Genomic DNA, 7,346 nt, shown 5'->3' with positions numbered 1-7,346 from the left:
ACTTGCAGGAACCACGGTTCACTGCTGGAAGCACTGCCGCAGGTACCTTCTTTATTTGTGTTTAATATTCCCATGCACACATTTATCCTTAATTCCTTATCATACACAAGATATCAACATCATGAATTTAACTTGTTAGAGGTGAATTAAACCTGTCCGTACACATCGACCTGACATTTAAAATGAACCTATTCGGTGCCTTTCAGTGGGTTGCTGCATATTTCAAATATCAGTCGAGCTGAAATTACTTCTGTCAGCGATATACTTTCAGTTGATGAGAACGTTAAAGTTCTGGTGGTGAAGTCAGCATTTCCTGATAAAATTTCTCTGAGGTAATAGATTTCAGTATTTGATTTTGTTCTGTAATTGCTGGTTGCATTTAGTTTGTTACAGTTTTAATTGGCCTCTATTAGTTAACCTTGATGAGGCTCATATTTCTACCCTCCCAGCAAATAAGACAAACTCCTTACAAAAATAACACCTCTCCATAAAAATGAGAAAATGAGATTATCATGAAATAAAAAGTGGTTTAATCCAACCTGAAAAGTGCAGCTTTTCCAATTATAGGACATGGTTGCACCTCATGGCATGAAAGACTAAACTGTGGAACTGAAGATGTATAAAACTTTCAACTAATAACAAATTAAGATGTTAAAGAACTTCATTTTTATTCCTCTCGGTTTTGTTTAAGCTCTTATTTTAACTAGCTTGGGTTTGGATGTTGCTCTATGTTAAATTGGCAGCAGAGAGTCCTTGGTTTTTACCCATAACTTGGCCTCTTCTTTTTCTCTTGATGATGTTTAATTGGCCTTAGCCTTCAATCTAATAAGGATTTTTTGTTGGTCAGAGTTATTGGGTACTTGCATTCTGTTATGTTGCATTTGCAGTCACAAAGGAAAGAGTTATTGGGTACTTGCATTCTGTTATGCTTCAATCACTCTAGTTTCTTGCAATTACAGTCACAAAGGAAGAATTATTGAATCAGAGGAAAGAGCAAAGCAGGGGTCAAGGAGCCGCAGCCCCAGGAGAAGGTATGTCATGTGCTGTTTTAGTGGCTGCTGATTTTTGTTCTGAGAATTTTGGAAGTTGAAAGCACCAATTTCAAATTGTTTTTCGTTGTGATAGTAGAAGTTGGGCAGTGATGTTTCAGTTATACGCGATTTGTGTTAATTTCTGTCTCTATGTTCCAGATGGACACATTTTATAGCTGAAACCATCTCTGATCTTTGGAAATTTCACTGCTTAATTGAATGCATTCATTTTTGTTCCATCAAGCTGTTTAATATTTGTCAATTCTGCACTCCATGTTAATGTTAATTTTCATTTAAGCATCATAACTTGTTGAACCAGCAGCATTTTGTATAGTATTAATTAAGGTAGCCTCAGCGTGGCACCATGCTTATAGTTGACTTCACCTGATTCCTCTGCTCTTACTTTTGATGAAAGAATTAATCTTTTTATGCTAATTTTGGACCTGCTTTGGTTAATGTCTTATTCCTCAACCATCAGTATGAATGAAATAGACTGTAGATACAGACCAGCATGATTGGCACCATTCTTATGTATTCATTAATGCCTGAATATTTGCAGGCATCGTGATGATCACAGATCCAGCAGAGACAGGGATTACAGGAATTTTGATTGCACACTGTTTTCATATTTTAGATAGGATTTCTAGTTTTTGATTTCGGCGAACTCTTCCAGCCACTCCAGCTCCGGCAAACTCTTCCAGCCACTGCAGAACTCTTCCATCTTGCTGTAAGTTTGTTTTCTCTGAATTCGTGATTCGTTTTTGGCTTATTTAATTTGAATGCTTGTTCATGTTCGATTTTTTACAATTAATTTTTAGGTTGTCTTTAGCTTATCATTTGAAAAATGTTGATGAGTTTGGTTCTAGGGTCACAATTCTTTAATTTAGTATGTGATAATTTGCAGAACGTAGTTATGGATCGTAGTTGGATGAGAGCTAATCGATTAAGTGATGAGTTTGATAATGGAGTGGTTGAATTTCTAGAATTTGCTGAAAAGAATCTTCCGAACAATAAGGGACTCTTTCCATGTCCTTGTGTTTCTTGTGGGAACCGGGACCCAAAACTTACTAAGGATGAAATAAGGGACCATCTAGCTTGGAGAGGGATTTGTCAAAATTATACACAATGGATATGGCATGGTGAAGTAGTAATGCCAAGTGTATCACAAAGAGAGAAAGTATGTGTAGATATGGATGATCGGCTGGAAGACATGATACATGATATTGGAGAAGAATCATTTAAGAGAGCGCATGTGTATGATACTTTATGTAAAGACAAGGAAGAACCTTTGTACCCGGGATGCACAAACTTTACACGGTTGTCAGCTGTGTTAAGATTGTTTAATTTGAAGGCGAAAAATGGATGGAGTGATAAAAGTTTCACTGATTTGCTTGGATTGTTGAAAGAAATGCTTCCAGAAGGTAACACAATGCCGAATCGTCATTATAAAGCCAAGAAAGTATTGTATCCGATGGGCATGGAGTATGAAAAAATACATGCATGCCCTAATGATTGCATCTTATACAGAAAAGAGTTTGAAAACTATGATCATTGTCCGAAGTGCAAGGCGTCACGCTACAAAAAGAAAGATGGTGATTCCAGTGATGATGTGAGCACAAAGGGTCCTCCTGCAAAAGTGTTATGGTACCTACCAATAATTTCAAGGTTCAAGAGATTGTTCTCTAATGCAAATGACGCAAAGAACCTTAGATGGCATGCAGAAGAGAGAAATGAAGATGGAAAAATTCGCCATGTAGCTGATTCTTTGCAATGGAAGAAAATTGATTTGAAGTTTCAAAGTTTTGGAAAAGAGTCGAGAAACCTTAGACTTGGACTTGCTACCGATGGAATGAATCCGTATGGTAGTCTAAGTTGTAACCATAGTTCATGGCCTGTTCTCTTGATAATTTACAACCTATCTCCTTTGCTGTGCATGAAGCGTAACTATATGATGTTATCTATGATGATTCCGGGCCCAAAACAACCAGGAAACGACATAGATGTTTATCTAAGTCCATTGATTGATGATTTAAGATTGTTGTGGGAGCAAGGAGTTGATGTTCTTGATGCGTATTCTGGTGAGCATTTCAATATGCGTGCCATGTTGTTTTGCACCATCAACGACTTTCCGGCATACGGTAATTTATCTGGTTACAGCGTTAAAGGGCATAAAGCGTGTCCTATATGTGAGAAAGATACAAGTTACCATCAGCTTAATCATGGAAGGAAGACCGTTTATCTTGGGCATCGGAAATTTTTAGACCGTCATCATCCATATCGTAAATTGAAGAAAGCTTTCAACGGAAAATCAGAGTATGGTGTTGCGCCAAAACCCTTGACTGGAGAGGAAGTTTATCAACGACAACAACATGTGAAGGTTATCTTTGGGATTGTGGTATTTATTTTGTCATATATGTATTCATAAGTACCCTCTAATTTTACCTCACACTACTACTAGTTCCTGTTTATGCACTTTTCTGTGACTTTATTTACCAAGGGTTTATCACTGATGTGCTGCTTAGTTGATTAAAGTTAGAATCTGTGAATCATGTAACATTTTTAACAATTTATTGTTGATATATGCTAATGTGCTGCGTTAGTTGATTAAAGCTTTTCCACTGTTTTGCAAGTGAAATATTCCAGATTGATGCTGCTAATGCTTGTTTCTGCGCTTGGACATCCTATGATTGGTGCTGCTAATGTGAAATTTGGTTTCTGCTATACCACTGCCATATCACCACTAGTTTTCAAGCTGAAGGGAATTTCAATTCTTCTTGTGGGTAGCTTGTTATAGTCAATGGGATACTCATGTCTTTAATTTGCTGCACTTGTTACTGATGTAGATGTTTTCACATCTTTTTATTTCTTGTGCTTTTGTGCATTTGTCTCTGCACCTTTTTAGTCTAGTTTTTGATTCACTTAGTCTTTGTTTTGGCTATGCTACTCGTTGTTTAGCTGAAATACTAATTAAACCTTTAGTGATACCAAACTCTAATATTAGTTTGCTACCCTTCACTTCATTTCTTCATCATTTTTTTAGCACTTTGCTGATCTATTTATATTTGGTCATTTCTTTAGCACTTTGCTGATCTATTTATATTTGGCAATGTTGTTGATATTCAGCTAAAATTTCTGTAAAAAAACCGCAAAAAAATAGAAAAAAAATATCTCACAACGGTTAGAAAGCTGATGTAAATATGGAAAAAAAAATGAGACTTTTCACATCGGATATTTTTTCTAAACCGTTGTGAAAACAATACTTTTCACATCGGTTATTTGGTTTTAACCGTTGTGAAAACAGGACTTTTAACATCGGTTATATGTCGCGACTGATGTGAAATCTATACATTTCACAACGGTTATTTACTCCCAAGCGTTGTGAAAACATGACTTTTCACATCGGTTATGTGTCGCGACCGATGTGAAAAATTACTTTTCACATCGGTTGTATACCCGATGTGAAAAGGTGGGGACATACCACATCACCTTTACCCACATCGGTTTTCCAACCGATGTGAAAAGTACTTTTCAACCGATGTGAAAAGTCCTTTTCGTAGTAGTGAATTCTATTTCTCCCCATGTGGATATCTGTGTGTCATTTTCCTCATTTGTATGTGAGACCCCCTTGCAGAATGTATTTGACCTTCCTTTTGACCATTCACATGGTCATAGATCAAATAGAAGGGAGTCTTTGCACCAAGATGGCTTCTATGAAGGTAACCAGTAATTGTTATCTCATACATTCTCTGATTTCGATCTTGCACATGTGAATAGGTTACTGATTTGAAAAGGTTAACTTCTTAACTGCTTTATCTATCTCTTATGGTCAAGCAGCTGGGTGTACTGATTCTGTTCCAGAAACATGCTTCTTTGACACCGTTGTTGTGGAGGTGTATAGAATTACATCTCTTCTTTTAAAATTTCTGTGTGTACAAGCTGAGGGTGCTGCTAAAAGGACTGAGGAGGCTGGGTTTGTTGATGTTGCCCATGTTCCTGAGCTCTCAATGTCGGAAATCTTGCATGGATTGCAAGTGCAACAAACTTCACAAAGCTGCTAAGTGTATCTAGATAAATCAAGAATATATAAAGTGTATCAAAGTTTTCATGTTTTTTCAACTTTCTTTCTTTCTAAGTTTCTTTCGTTTGTGGGCTTAGGATTCTGAGTTTCCATTTGTACTATCAAATGATGATTTTTCGATTTTGAAGGGCATTATGACACCAGCTATGATATATATTGGAATTGAAACTTGATGGAATTTTGGAATGGTGTAGAGCGATGAAATGAAATCAGTCTATGACAAATTGAGTGGTTTATTGCAGAGATATTAAGATATAACGCATGGGGAGAAAATTACATTTTAGCATCCAAAGTATAAAACTGTTCGCATAATCATCATATCGAGGTTCAGTTTTTTTTTAAAACTGAAGTTCAGTTATTACTCTTGCAAGATAAGCTTGAAACGTTTCTTTTTTTTGGAATCAAAGTAAGCTTGGAACATATCTACGTAGATACTGCACAAGACAGGCGAGTAGATATCAGGCCACTTCAAATTTGTTGTTCTGTTTTGTTCTTTTTTTTTTTGGAAATTATTGAAATGAAGAGTCTCAAACAGTCCTCTTTGTGACAGTAGAATGTGAAATCAAGCTAGCATTAATTTTAAAGTGATCCATGTTTATGATATGAATATGTTTCATCTATCAAGTTCCATGGCCACCTGTTATGCTATAGAGATGATTTTTTTTCTTTTGACAGTGAATGCCATATGTTACATTATCACATACTGTTTTTTATTAGGGCTTATTTTATATGTAATAATCTATTTCCTCTTACATATATGTAATACCTGTCATTAATTAATTATTTGTTCCTAATTACCTATTTTTGTTCGCTTAGTGCTTCAATAGATATCTTTTTTTTTCCTTATATAATCATCACATATCCCGGAGTTTCTTTGCGGAATAGTGATTGCATAAGGCACTCATTTGCCAACAGTGTCTACTAAATCTATCATTTTTTTCTTTATGCTTTCTTGGCATCTTCTAACTTGCAACTTATAAATAGCCTTCTGCATTTACAGATGCTCGCTTAAGACATGACTAATTTACATTCAGATGTGAAACTTGGAGAGCATAAAATACCACATATCTCAATGTAAACCTTGAGTGTATCATAAGATTCAAGCAGGGTGGTTGAAATGAAGGAATGCTTCAGGTGTGATATGTGATAAAAAAATTATCTCGGACTAAAAAGAAAATTTCACTGCATAATTATAAGACATGCAATGCTACATGGGACTTAATGTCGGGTGATTAAGAGCCAACAGAAAGGTAACCTTGGTGTTATAAATGTGAGCAGCTTATGTAGGATGAGAAGATATACAAGACAGCAGATCATGGAATCCCAATGATTTCATTAAATTAGAACATAGGGAAGTTAGCAAAGTCATGGAATCCCAATGGGATTTTAGTGAAGCTTACAATTGATGCATAAATTACTAAATTAATTTTTTTTAAAGAAATATTATTAGGAGATTTACAAAGTGATGAAATCCCAAGGGAATTTTAGTGAAGGTTGCAATTGAATATTAAACACCATTAAGCCTATTAAAAATGAAATTGATGTCAATTAACCACCCACTACACAGCTAAGGAAAAACTACAAGGAAAATAAGAATGATCCAGCTTCCTAGGCAAAATAGATTGACAAAAACTTTCAATACATTATATGATAAATTCGTATTTATTAGTCTATTTAAAATTTAATTTATACTTGCCTTTTGGTTCCTTTCTTTAAAGTTAGAATCCACACTCATGAGTTCTATATATAGGTACAATATGTGCATAAACATTAGAGCAAGAGCTAATATTTTGTGATGTCCAAGACCTAAGAAAAGTAGGTGAAGTCATATACAACACCTTCAAGGACGCGTGTTATGCTATGGGATTGCTTGAAGATGATAAAGAGTACATCGATTGCATTGAAGAAGCTTCCCATTGGGGTAGTGCACGCTATCTTAGAAGGCTTTATGCTATTCTGCTTTTGTCCTATCAGCTTTCTAGAGCAGAATACGTTTGGGAAAAAGTCTGGCAGCATTTAAGTGATGATATTCTGCATACACAAAGACTCCTTATGCAGCGTACAGGTAACTGCAGTTGAAATTACACATTTATAAAAACAACAATACTCACAAAAAAAAATAATAGATATTATTTTTCTTACACGACTACTTACAATGTTATTGCAGATTTGAAGCTTACTGAGGAGCAAATAAAAAATTTCGCTCTTGCCGAAATAGACACTTTACTGCAAAGCAA

General features: G+C 35.5%; 1 pseudogene; it reads left to right on the top strand.

The window, feature by feature from the left end:
- Positions 1-1,944: 1,944 nt before the first annotated feature.
- Positions 1,945-2,468, top strand: LOC130731619 (uncharacterized; annotated as a pseudogene).
- The last annotated feature ends 4,878 nt before the right edge of the window (positions 2,469-7,346 follow it).

This window comes from Lotus japonicus, chromosome 1, assembly GCF_012489685.1.
Source record: "Lotus japonicus ecotype B-129 chromosome 1, LjGifu_v1.2".
Taxonomy (NCBI): Eukaryota; Viridiplantae; Streptophyta; class Magnoliopsida; order Fabales; family Fabaceae; genus Lotus; species Lotus japonicus.
This window is presented reverse-complemented; position numbering and strand designations above follow the sequence as displayed.